This window comes from Lissotriton vulgaris, chromosome 7 (genome assembly GCF_964263255.1).
Source record: "Lissotriton vulgaris chromosome 7, aLisVul1.2, whole genome shotgun sequence".
Taxonomy (NCBI): Eukaryota; Metazoa; Chordata; class Amphibia; order Caudata; family Salamandridae; genus Lissotriton; species Lissotriton vulgaris.
The window spans coordinates 23,203,342-23,215,715 of record NC_141695.1 but is presented as its reverse complement, the minus strand read 5'-3'; the positions used below and the strand labels follow the sequence as shown (position 1 = coordinate 23,215,715).

The following is a 12,374-nucleotide window of genomic DNA, read 5'->3' as shown; positions in this document are numbered from 1 at the left end:
CTGTTCCTCCGCATTTCCAGCGTGTATGGGTACATGTTCCCTGGAAAATATCTGAAGTACTAGCACTCAAGCAGACATTACCCGATCCACGTAAAAATCCTGCAGGGTATTATAAGGAGTTATCACAGACTGCCAGCTCATGTATAATGAATTTAGCAGATATAGACATGTTGTTTGGGAATGTTGTTCCGCATCCTTTATGGAGTAAAATTCGTCATGCAGATCATGATCAAGAACTAGGTGACTCATGGGCTAATATTACTGCTACTGATGCTAGACAAGTTGGTGGTTCTAAACCCGAGCCTTTAATAGCAGAACTTCCCGGTAGGATTATCGCGTACATGAAAACGTTAATGCCCGAATTACGTGTAAATTGGGACAAGCTGTCTGCATGCAAGCAGAAGAAAGATGAGAACGTGTCTGACTTTTTCACGAGATTCGAGGAGACTTTCACCGATCATAGTGGTCAGGACATGGCTACCGAGGGTGGCCAAAGATTGTTTGTAGACAAATTTGTACATAATCTGCTTCCTGAACTGTGTAATAAATTAAAAGATTCAGAGAGTGCTTGGGCTGTTTCCACGTCAGCGCAGATTTTAGCCACAGCCCAGTACTATGAAAATAGACGCAAAGACGAGCTAGATAAGACAGACAAGAAGACTAAAGAACTAAATACTAAAGTTCTTCTCCAGCAAGCCTATCCGCCTCGCACTCCTAGTCAGCCCTATTATCAGCAACCACAGCAGTATTCGAGAAATGCGCAAGGAAACGAGTTTTCCCACTAGCGTTCTCCGTATGGCCCGAATCAATGTGCGTATTGCAAAGAAGAGGGTCATTTCAAAAGTAATTGTCCAGCTCTTGCGCGACGCTTAAACAGTGTTTCCGGTACAAGAGGTAGAGGTGTTCAACAGGCTCCTAGAGGTAGGGGCCGTGGAAATTTCTCCCAGAATACCACTTATTTTCCGCCTCAAAATTCTATGAATAGCTTTGGCCAACAGAATAATGCGTCTTCCAGGTCAGCTCAGTACTATGCAGATGACTATTACGCAGAAAACGAGAATGAGGGTAATCATTGCTAGGACAGCCATGGACAAAGAGAGGGAGTTGTTTCAGTTCCAGTAGATCAGAATGGACCTTATGTCGAGGTGATTACATCCGGAGTGTCGGAGCCATTTCTGCTGGATACTGGTGCTACAAAAAGTTCTATTATGCACTCAAAACTTCCTGGCGCACCTTTGTCCGGCGAAATGAACGTTTCAGTAAGTTTTTCTGGCGCCCCTGTTAGAAACCCGATCTCCAGTCCCATGCCCCTTTCTGTTGGCCCATGCGAATTAGAAGCACCCCTCATTCTTACAACAGGTTGTGGCGAAAATTTGTTAGGTTTGGATTTGTTGAAGAGATTATATGCGACTTTGTACTGTTCTCCTTCGGGAGTACAACTTACCCTTGGTAAGAAAGTGATTTCCCCGATGATTTGTCAAAGGAAAGAATTCCGACTGAGTTGTCATCTCTTCCAGATGTACTTTGGGCGAATGGTTCTAATGATGTAGGTCATTTGGAGATAGCACTGTATGTCATAACACTAAAAGCTAATGTTAGGCTGCCACGTATCCCCCAATATAGAATATCAAATGAATGTGAAAAGGCTTTGTTAGCGATCGTCTACGATCTGATTGCGAAAGATGTCATCGAAGAGACTACAGGCAACATTTGTAACAGTCCTGTTTTGCCTGTTTTAAAGCGTACCGATCCTTCACAGCCCCCTGTGTACCGATTTGTGATCGATCTAAGGGAAGTGAATAAGATCGTTGTACCACAGTTTCCAGTCGTCCCCGACATTACTGCCTTATTGACAATGGTTCCAGCCTCAGCCAATTGGTTTTCAGTGATTGACCTGAAGAATGCTTTCTTCAGCATCCCGATTGCCGAGGAGAGCAGAGATATCTTTGGCTTCAATTTAGGAGGACGAAGCTTCCGCTTTAAACGCGCTCCTCAGGGCTACTGTGAGAGTCCATCAATATTCAGTCAGGCTCTGAAAACACAACTCGATACGATTGTTCTACCTGGTGGCGCGACTCTGATTCAGTATGTAGACTATTTACTGATCGCTGCAGATACTGAAGAGATTTGCAAGCGAGCTACATTGTCATTGTTGCGTCATTTATGTGACATGAAGCACAAGGTCTCGCTTTCCAAATTACAATTTTGCCGACAAGAAGTAACCTATTTAGGTCACATCTTATCGAAGGAGGGAAGGAGACTGACCCCAGAAAGAATACAGGCAATTGCAGAATTGAGCGTCCCAAGGACACAAAGAGAGGTGCGTGCCTTCTTGGGCATTACATCGTACTGTAGGCAATGGATACCGAACTTCTCACTGTTGGCCAAACCCTTGCTGGCATTAATGCGTAAAGACACACCCAATCCTTTGCCTTGGTCTGAAGATTGTCAGGCGAGTTTCCATGAGTTGCGTGAGGCATTATGTTCGGCTCCTGTGTTGGGCAACCCCGACTACAGCAAACCTTTTACATTATATGTCCACGAGAAGGAAGGTTGCGCATTATCAGTCTTGACGCAGCACTTTGGGGACAAACAACGCCCATGTGCATATTTCTCTGCGACCCTAGATCCTGTAGCTAAGGCATTACCAAGTTGCTTGAGGGCCACTGCTGCAGCGGCTGTATGTATTCGACAGTCTGCTGGGTTAGTCATGAATAATACTCTGATCGTTATGGTCCCACATGCAGTAGATATCCTACTAAACAGGACGAAAACACAACATCTAACTAGTGCTCGACTATCCAGCTATGAATTGACACTGTTAGCAAGTCACATTCACATAAAGAGGTGTGATAAACTCAACCCTGCTACGTTATTACCCATTCCAGCAGAGACAGATGAGGTCGACAAACATGATTGTTGTTTTAGGACAGAGGAAGAGACAAAAGGGAGAGTAGACTTGCAGGACACTCCCCTCCCTGAATGTAATGATAATTTATGGGTTGATGGTTCATGTTTCAAGTTGCCAAATGGTGATACGACTGCAGCATATGCCTTGACAACATTGCACACGATTGTAGAGACAGCTCGCATCCCCCACAATTCTGCGCAAGCAGCAGAGTTAGTCGCACTCACAAGAGCGTGTGTGTTGGCGAAAGGAAAACGAGTGAACGTGTATACCGATAGTCAGTACGCCTTTGGCGTAGCCCACAGTTTTGGAAGATTATGGCGTGAACGTGGGTTCCTGACGTCACATGGTGCGAAAATTCAACACGGCCAGCTAGTACACGACCTTCTCGAGTCACTGACCTTGCCCCTACAGGTTGCGATTGTGAAGTGCAGCGCGCATAGAAAGATTAGAGATGATGTTGGTCGAGGGAATGCGTTTGCCGATTAGGTCGCGAAAGAGACTGCAAGGAACACAATGAGTCGGATGTATGTCGTAGGTCCTGCTAGATGGACCCCTGATGTGGGTATGTGTGAGGACACCATCGAAAGCGTGAAATCTATACAAGCTGATGCTACTGAGAAAGAGGTGAATGAATGGAGAGAAAGCAAGGGTAGATTAGACGCGAATGGTTGTTGGGTCGAACTGTCAGAACATCAGCGATGGTTGTTACCTAACGCCTATGTGCTCGCAGTGGTAACGATGGCCCATGGAATGGCACACATCAGTGTGAAAGGAATATGTAAGCTGTTGGCCCCAGTATGGCAGAATAGTGGTATCCCAAAATGTGCAGAGAATCTGGTCAGAAATTGTATGGTGTGTTTGAAGCACAATCCCGGAAGGGGAACCCCAACCCCAGTTGGTCATTTTGCGCCTCCAACGTACCCGTTCGAGGTCTTACAGCTCGATTTCATTCACATGGAGAGGTGCAATAACCTGAAATATGTCCTTGTTGTCGTTTGCGCCTTCTCCAGGTGGGTAGAAGCGTACCCCCTTAAGAACAACACTGCATTGTCAACTGCCAAAGCCCTTGTCAAAGAATTCTTCCCTAGATTTGGCATGCTTAGAATTGTCTGGAGTGATAATGGAAGTGAATTCGTGGGACGAGTGATGAAGAGAGTGTGTGAGTGTCTAGGCATCCACCAAAAATTCCATGCTGCAAATCATCCCCAATCGGCAGGATTGGTAGAGTGCTATAATGGCACGTTAAAATTGAAACTGGCCAAAATCCAAGCCAGCACAGGTCTCAAGTGGCCAGACGCCCTGCCCTTAGCACTCCTGTCTACCAGGATGATTGTCCATTCCAGATTAGGACTTAGCCCACACGAGATCGTGTTCGGGCGCCCAGCAAATATATGGGGAGTACCGAGGCCCAGAAGGCTCAGTGAAATAGAGTACCCTGCACTGTTTGACTATTTGCACGAACTGACAACTAAACTGCATGCTTTACATCAACAGGTCCACAGCTCCTCTCCACCGGCGTCTGACGATCCAGGCCACGCCATCGAACCTGGCTCCTGGATCCTAGTTCGGAACTTCAGACGAACAAAGAACGAGGAGCCTCGCTGGACCGGACCTTTCCAAGTCTTGCTGTCTACCCGCTCTGCAGTACGTGTCCACGGAAAGAAACACTGGGTGCACGGCGCCCATTGCAAAAGGGTCCCGCTGCCCCTTCCATATGACCGATGGGTCCAGCAAGGAGTCGCTGACTCCGAAACAGAGTTTATACCTCGCTTTGTCCCCTTCAGCGATGCACGATTAAAAGGAACTGGTACCGACAAAGAGAGCGATTGTATTTTGCAAGGATCTGTGCCACCGTCGATGCAGTTGGACACTACAGAACCTGAAACATTGTTTGAAGATCACACCGTACCTGGGAAAGAACGTTATAATCTGAGGTCAAGACCAAGGAACTGACATAATCGAATCAGTGCGATCTTCCCTTTTTCCATGAACTATTTTTGATTCCACAGCTCTCTCGCCCAGGGAACTAGCTCATTTTTGATTTTCGAACCGCCATCCGGTTCTGCTGCTAGGGCCGCGGTTGAAGTCTGAGGAGTGCAGCCGGGGACGCCTAGGTCAACGGTTCTGGTCAGTCTGAGGGAATTACCCCGGACTGGACAGAGCGCACATCTTGGCAGAAGCAACCTCCCACCGCGGGCAGCAACCAGAGGATGGAGTTTCCGAGGGTAGAGAGACCTGCTAGACACATGAACTTTAAAACGAAAATATGCACTGTGATGGCCAGGAAGAAATTCCTGATAAAATGTATTTTGATGATATGTAGCATAATGATGTTCTTGATTGGTTACACCTTATCCACGTTTCAAATCACCCTGGTAAACAACACTCAGCCCACACCTTCTCCGACTGCTTCTTTACACTCCTTCCACCCTCTTCCTGAACACGAGTCTGCCAGAAGACTAGAGTTCGTAAATAACTCCTTTATCCAGCTCCTACACCAACACCAGTCTATGACAAAAAAGTAGGGCTTTCCATGTTCAGGACAACTATGGCAGTACATGCTTTTTGCCTTATTGTGAGAGTTCCACATCATAATCATTTCTCTCTTTTAGCTTCTTTGGAGAACTTTTTGCATCGCTGAGTGGAGACAGATAATGCCTTTTTTCCTTTTAACTGGGCCAATTGTCTTACTGGATTTCTACGCTAACTTGCACGGCGCTGCGTTCTCACGTTCAGCTCATATAACACACGTGCAGACAGCTTTTTCAGTGTAGTAATATTTCTACGAGTAGCTCTGGTTTCTACCCAGGACATTGTACTTTAGGAGGAAAAGTTTAGATTGTCAACATAGATACCATCTTGTTGGATGACTGCTGCCCAAGAATCAAATCTAATAATGGATGAGCCAGCTGAGGCAAGGACTGGTACAGAGAAAGCATCTGAGGGAGAGGGTCATAGTGCGGTGGTGTTCCATCCGATGACACTTACACCAGATTCTGAGGATCCCATCTGTGGCAGCTGTGATGCCCCTTGTAAAGCAAAATCAGGGCAGCTGAGCAACAGTGGCAGGGTGGCCCAACTGGGAGTGTAGGAAAGTACTACGACGATGGCAGGGAAAGTGCTCACTTGGCACCCCATTCCCAATTGAGTTCAGCCACAAGTTCTCTCCTTCAGTTGGATAAAGTCAATACTGTATTTTTTTTGCCTTTGGACTGCTTCCATCTTTTTCTGGAGGAGGCCTTTCTTGAGACAATTGAAGACTTGTATGCTGTAACTTCCATACAGCAGTTCAGTGAATTGTGCAAGGCTGATACTAGGACTTGTGGTACATTTCAAAGGTACCTCAAAGGATTCCCTCACAAACTTGTTTCTAAGAAGCTCCAAAAATGCCATAGCAGTGCATACATTACAATGAACTGCTTGCTGTCATTTTCAGGTAAGCTGTACTGCAAGTCTGCATGGCCAGCCCAGATTTTTCATCTCTTTTTGGAATCCATTTCTGCTGGCTTTTTTTATTTATTCTTTTTACTCTGAACTTTACTCCTGCTAAACAGAAGTAAAGTGCTTGGCTACCATTTTAAGCATGGTTACATTGGCTTAGCCCAAACTTACCTATTTAACTTGCCCATAAGTCCCTAGCATAATGTGCTGCAGCCCTTGGAGATCTTCCCTGTCACAGTGCCCTGGGCACCTGTGGTACCATTTACCAGGTCCAGAGATGCCAATTGGGGTAGTTTGGGAGAAAGAACACAGGCCCTGGGAACCTGATTGGCAGGGACCCAGGGCACATCAAGTGAAAGTGCATCAGTACTCTGGCAAAAAGTGTGGGTGGTTGGGAGGGGATTCACTGCAACAGAAACCCACTTTCCTACAGGCTCTGAAACCGGAGCCAACTCATCTCACTTCCTGCGGTAGCTACAAAGAACAAATATTACGAACAATGTGGGGTTTTGTGATCCCAGAGCCCCAGGGAGCAAAGAAACCATGGTATATGCCTCCTCCTGTTGGAATTCCTTCTGTGCGCTTTGCAGCAGCATTTTATTGTTGCAGTTGGATACTGCCAAAGCCTTTCCACATAGCTCTGGGATTCATATAGAAGTTGCTGTTGTATCTATAATCAGGAAGGAAACATAAGTGTTGGTGCATTTGAAATGCTTATTCGTTTGGCTGAGGGGATGCTGTATTTTAGATTGAGGCGTGGTTTCAGTGGTCTGCGTTCCAACAGCCTGAATCACGGTTAAAGATTCCATTTCCCATATGAGGCTTTACAAGTGTTAGCAGGGCTAACATTCCTCTGGAGACAATGAAAGCACAAAGTGCGGCATAAGCAGGTCTTGCTCCACAGGTCACAGCATCTGAATGAGTGGGTTATACCTGAGGGGACAGACATGGTGGTCTACTTCGTGCTCATTTTTCACAAATCGTCGACGTTTTTTTTTCTTTAACATGTGGTGCAAGTGTTACATTAAAGGGTTAACTGAATACAAAATGTGTACATACCCCATCGACTATTTCTTCATTTATGGGCAATATATTGTTATTTTACTATTAGTTTTCGGAGACTTTCAACCATGGTTTTGCTCAGCTGTGTTCATTCCCTGCATCGCTCACACTTCAATAAATTGTACATTATGTTCCTTCTACAGCGCTCTGCCCTCAGACTTGTTGTGCTAGGTTGGTAAAGAACATTTTATTCGCTTCATGTTTTGCCCATCAAGACACTCCTTTCACTTGTAAATGTTTGACTTCAAAATATCGGCGCCGCAAAATGCTTCATGGGAATTTTGGAATGTAATTTAGCGGAGTTAAAAACATGATTTTGGCGAGAGGTAACAATGTGCTGTTGCAACCATTCAGATATATTACAAGGATGATCTGTCCAATGTTGCCTCAAAACAGTTCTTAGTTCGTAGCACAAAACCTTAAAAAATGTACTTTAAGGAATCCTGTCCTAATTTGAACTATAGTAAGTCAGAACTGTACTTCGTAAATAATTGTGCAGTGTGTAGGACAGGCACAGCCTTTAAACATTCAGCTCTATAAACGTGGATTACGTTATTTCATTATCAAATCTGTGTATTTATTTTCTTGAGAGGTTCTCGATGTTCAACAGATCACTTTAAGACACCAAAGTACAATCACATTAAGATGCTACATTACCATATTCATCAACGTGGTCATAACGTCGTCTCCTTGAAATAACATATCTTAATATGGCAACTGAACTGTGCTGAAACACCATGCCCTCAGTGACAGAATTAGGAAGGGGCACGAAGGGGAGTGGTGAGGAAGAAAAAGAGTAAGGAAAACAACATCTCAAATATCAACATGCAGTATTTTAGAGTCTTCTCTGCTCCATCCCCAGACTTTAAACTCTATCTCGGTTTGCTAGACCTCCATTCACACTCTGTATTGCCTCTAACATTTCGCATTTGTGCTGATATCTTAGTAGGAAAGAATAAATCAAGTGGTCAATTGTTCCCGTCTATTTGCCGCCAGTTCCTTCATACTCAGATTCTCACCATTTGCGGGAAACTCAGAACTCCAAAGTGGTGGCGGGCTCTACTGTTGTGTTTCTGGTCTAGCATCCAACTCTCCTTTTGTGAGGCGGCTCTCCAAGAAGGCCACCAAACATCAACACCGTTCATAAATGTTCCTTGACAGGTGGTTTCTCTTCAGACAGGTGGTCCCTGTCCTAATGGTATATAAATAGCCTCTGATCAGAGCGCCAGTGCATGCCAATCCTTCAACTTGATTCTGCTGGTGGGTTCTTCGCTCCTGCTCTGTGCTGCTCTAGCTCCTGCTCTGCTAATTCGTGCTCTGCTCCAGCTTCTACTCTGCTCCAGTCCGGTCTGCTCCAGCTCAGCTCCAGTCGTGCTCTTACCTATATCAATTCGTAATGCAATAGGTCTCGCATTTTCAACACTTTGACCTATTGCTATTGTAAACGGAAATGCCTTTGATCATTGCAGGTTTTTTAAACACATAAATAAAAGGCCTTGTCATTTACAATGCCAATAGCTCAAAATCTCAAACATGCGAGACCTATTGCATTGCAAATGCATATATATATATATATATATATATATATATATATATATATATATATATATATAAAAGCTGTGCCTACAAAATAGTTAGTGCCCCACTCGAAATCTTCAAAGTTCAAGCCAGGTCATCATCCCTTTATGGGGCGGAACTCTTTGGGGGCACGTTCCATCACCTGAGTTAACCACTACAGAAAAAAAAATGATCAGGCAAATTTTAACTTTGCCTAGAAATACCCCACTAGTTCTACTCAGGTTGGATTTGAACATTTGTCCTATCGCTGACACCATCGCCTCATGCCCACTCCTTTATTGGAGGAGGCTGTGGAGCACTTCCAAGCTGGAATGCTACAAGGAGGAGTTAAAGGTGGTCTTGGCCTCTTTAGGAGTAGGCAGGATTCCATGGTTAACCTTCATAAGGCAGTCCTTTACTTCGATCGGACATGAAAACTTACGGTCAAACCCAGAGGTATCCTGCTCAGCTATGTCTAAGAAAACACTGTCCAACATCATAAAGGACTTTAATCTCAGGAAGACATTCTGCTAAGCTATACCAACGAGTTTGACTCATGCCTTCCTGGATTAGAAGTCATTTTATAGCTTTGAACAGGAGATTGATTTAATTCAACCCACCCTAGCGAAGAAGCTGTACCTACAGTTTAGATATGGAACACTGCCCTTTTATTCTCTGACCGACAGGTGGACGGGGGTCCTGTACATTTATGCCCAGGCTGCAGAACAGAAAATGAAACGATTCTTCCTGTCACTCTCTTCTGCCCGGCCTACGGCACTATACGGAGAAAGTAGATAATACAGCTGTGCAACAATTTGGGCATTAGGAATTATCTACCCTTCTTCAGGATTTTGAAGTCCGATACAAATCCAGTGATAGTGTCCGTTGTAACTAAGTTCTTGTTTTCAATGTGGATTACTCAAAAGAAATTGCTCAGTTAAGGATGGCACATATGCATTTTATTGTAGAGACTCAGGAAATTATATGGACCAGCGAAAGTTAATTTATATTATCTTAAACATTTGAAGAATATTTAAAGTTTTATAGTTTTAATATATTGTCTCCTCCCCTCTGATGTATTAAGATGATGTATTTTAGAGCATATAATATTAATGAATTGTTTAAAAACTGTACATGTATTTGTATGTGCTTTTACGGTTAAAACTAACCGAAATAAAGTTTTTGAACGAACGAATATATATCACAGTGTAAGCTTACCTCCACACCGTTCCCTCTTGCACAGCCAGCAATAATGTATATATATTTTTTAAAGCACTATGATGCGTCTAGCTCTGGCTGCGTCATAATTTGTATTTTTCTTTTACCTTTAGCTGCCCTGCTATACAAAATGGCTAAAAACCACTGATCAAGCCATTAGCTCTCTTGTAGGCAAGACTATTGCCTTTGCAATGCTTGTAGTAATCTGGTTTGGGATTTTTATTGTTGGTTATCTTGACCTTATCACTGTATTGGCTCCGCATAAATACTTTACACATGGCTTCAAGTCTAAGCCGGTCTGCTCTGTGCAAAGGCTACCATGGTTGGTTGGGCTCAGGTTCATTTTGTGACGTTGGAATACACCTTGATAAGTTAGAGTAATTATTCCTTGAGGCAACAAACGACACCACAGATAAGTGTTTGTGCTCATTACACTTCACGATGAGAGCACATCTCCATTCATGGTCGGAGGTCATTTGGCAGAAGTCTAAAAGCCCACCTGTATACTTGATACAACAAATACATGGGCGAGGCAAAGCCTAAAACTTGCACATTGTGTACGAAGTTGGATTCACACCAGATCCACTTAGCAACATACAATACTGTGGTAAGTAGAAGTCCATCTACTCAGCACAAATATGTATGTTGTCTATTGTCAGTACACCAGGGGAGAAGGTATGCGAGTTCTTGACTTTATTAGCCATTATTGAAAGTCATACATCTGCTGAAGCAGTAGCCTCTGCCTCATTGGTTTTGGAGGACTGTGCGAAGCTGCAGGATTGGCTGAAACAGAGAAAGAGTGGCCAATATGGCTGATGTAGAGGTTGCGTTCAGCAAGAAAAGGGGAAAGAGCGCAGAAATGAGTGCCCTAAGTGCCAATCTCTGCCTGGCTTGTTTTTTCACTAAATTGCTTCACTCTGTACCACACAAAAGATGTTCTGGGAACCTAATTCGGTGTAGCACAAAGTTTAAAGGTCAGCATCTACCTTTAAATGGCTGTCCATAGAAACATACTTTCCATGGCCCATTACTTTACTAGCTATATAGCCTTTCGAATTGTTGCATCTAATTTGGAAAGAAGCCCCATAATCTAGAACTCTTATTAAACTAAATTTAAGCCACCATCTCTTTATTGACCATCAACAGTCGAAACGTGACGGATGTTATGTACTACAAGTGTATTTCAGTTAATACACCCGGTGCACCAAATCCGAATGCCCTTAGTTTTTCCGGAAATGCTCTTTAGGGAACTTAGTAGAGTCTGCCCCAGCAGGTTTACACCAGTGTTCAGATACAGATGAGCTCTCGCTGTCTGAGGATTGAGCCACAAGTGCACCCTCAGACACCCCAAACGTATTTCCACACAATGGAAGGAGTTGGATTTAACACAATAAATGTATGAAAGGCACATGAAAGATAAGTCATCCTCAGTCTAAGCAGGCCGCCACAGGAGGAGTTAGAAAAGGTTTATCAGGCACAGATATGGTATTAGTTAGGACTCTGAATTAAACAGATGAAGAAGTGGTCAACGCTTAGTCTACAATTGTTTTCATGGTGTTTCATAGGGATTTCATGTAGGTAGGACGTAGATAGTCAAGGTAAGAGTGACCTACAGATCAGATCAGCCCCACAACGCACAAAGGATAGAACCGTGGCATGCTAGCCACCTTCATCCCGTCAAAATGTAGCAGATACTCTAGTCTGCTCACAATGTCCACACACTGGAAGCAGTCGGACGTAGAGCAGTGAGAGCACTAAGGGGCATGAAAGACACGTCTTCCTGAACCGAAGCAGGCTCCTCCTCGGAGTCATGGGTAGAGCTGTACTAGGCACCGGTCAGGTATTAGTTAGGACTCAAAGTGAGACCGAAACACAAACAGTGTCAACGCTTACCTTAGCTTGTTTTCAGAGAGCACTTGTGTAAGTAGAAAGCAAACTATCAAAGTAGGAATGACACAGATTATCGCATCAACCACTGTAATTGGCTGGCGGTATGTATGCAGTAACATTTGTGTACCTAGGGGTATGTGTGGCTGTTGGCAGGCAGTAGGTGTAGCGGTTTGCTAGAGGTCTGCTTCTGTGGAAGTTGCGACAACAAGGTGAGTGTTCGCGTGCTTGGTGTTGGAGTCTTGTGGGTGTATGAATTTGATGGGTCCTTGAAGAGCAGCGGTCTGTTCATGCGAGT

At 44.2% G+C, this 12,374-nt stretch overlaps 1 protein-coding gene across 1 annotated transcript in view; it reads right to left on the bottom strand.

Annotated features, from left to right (window-relative positions):
- PRODH (proline dehydrogenase 1) overlaps positions 1 to 12,374 on the bottom strand; it is a 276,224-nt gene that overhangs the window by 161,770 nt on the left and 102,080 nt on the right. The gene's annotated exons all lie outside the window — the stretch shown is intronic.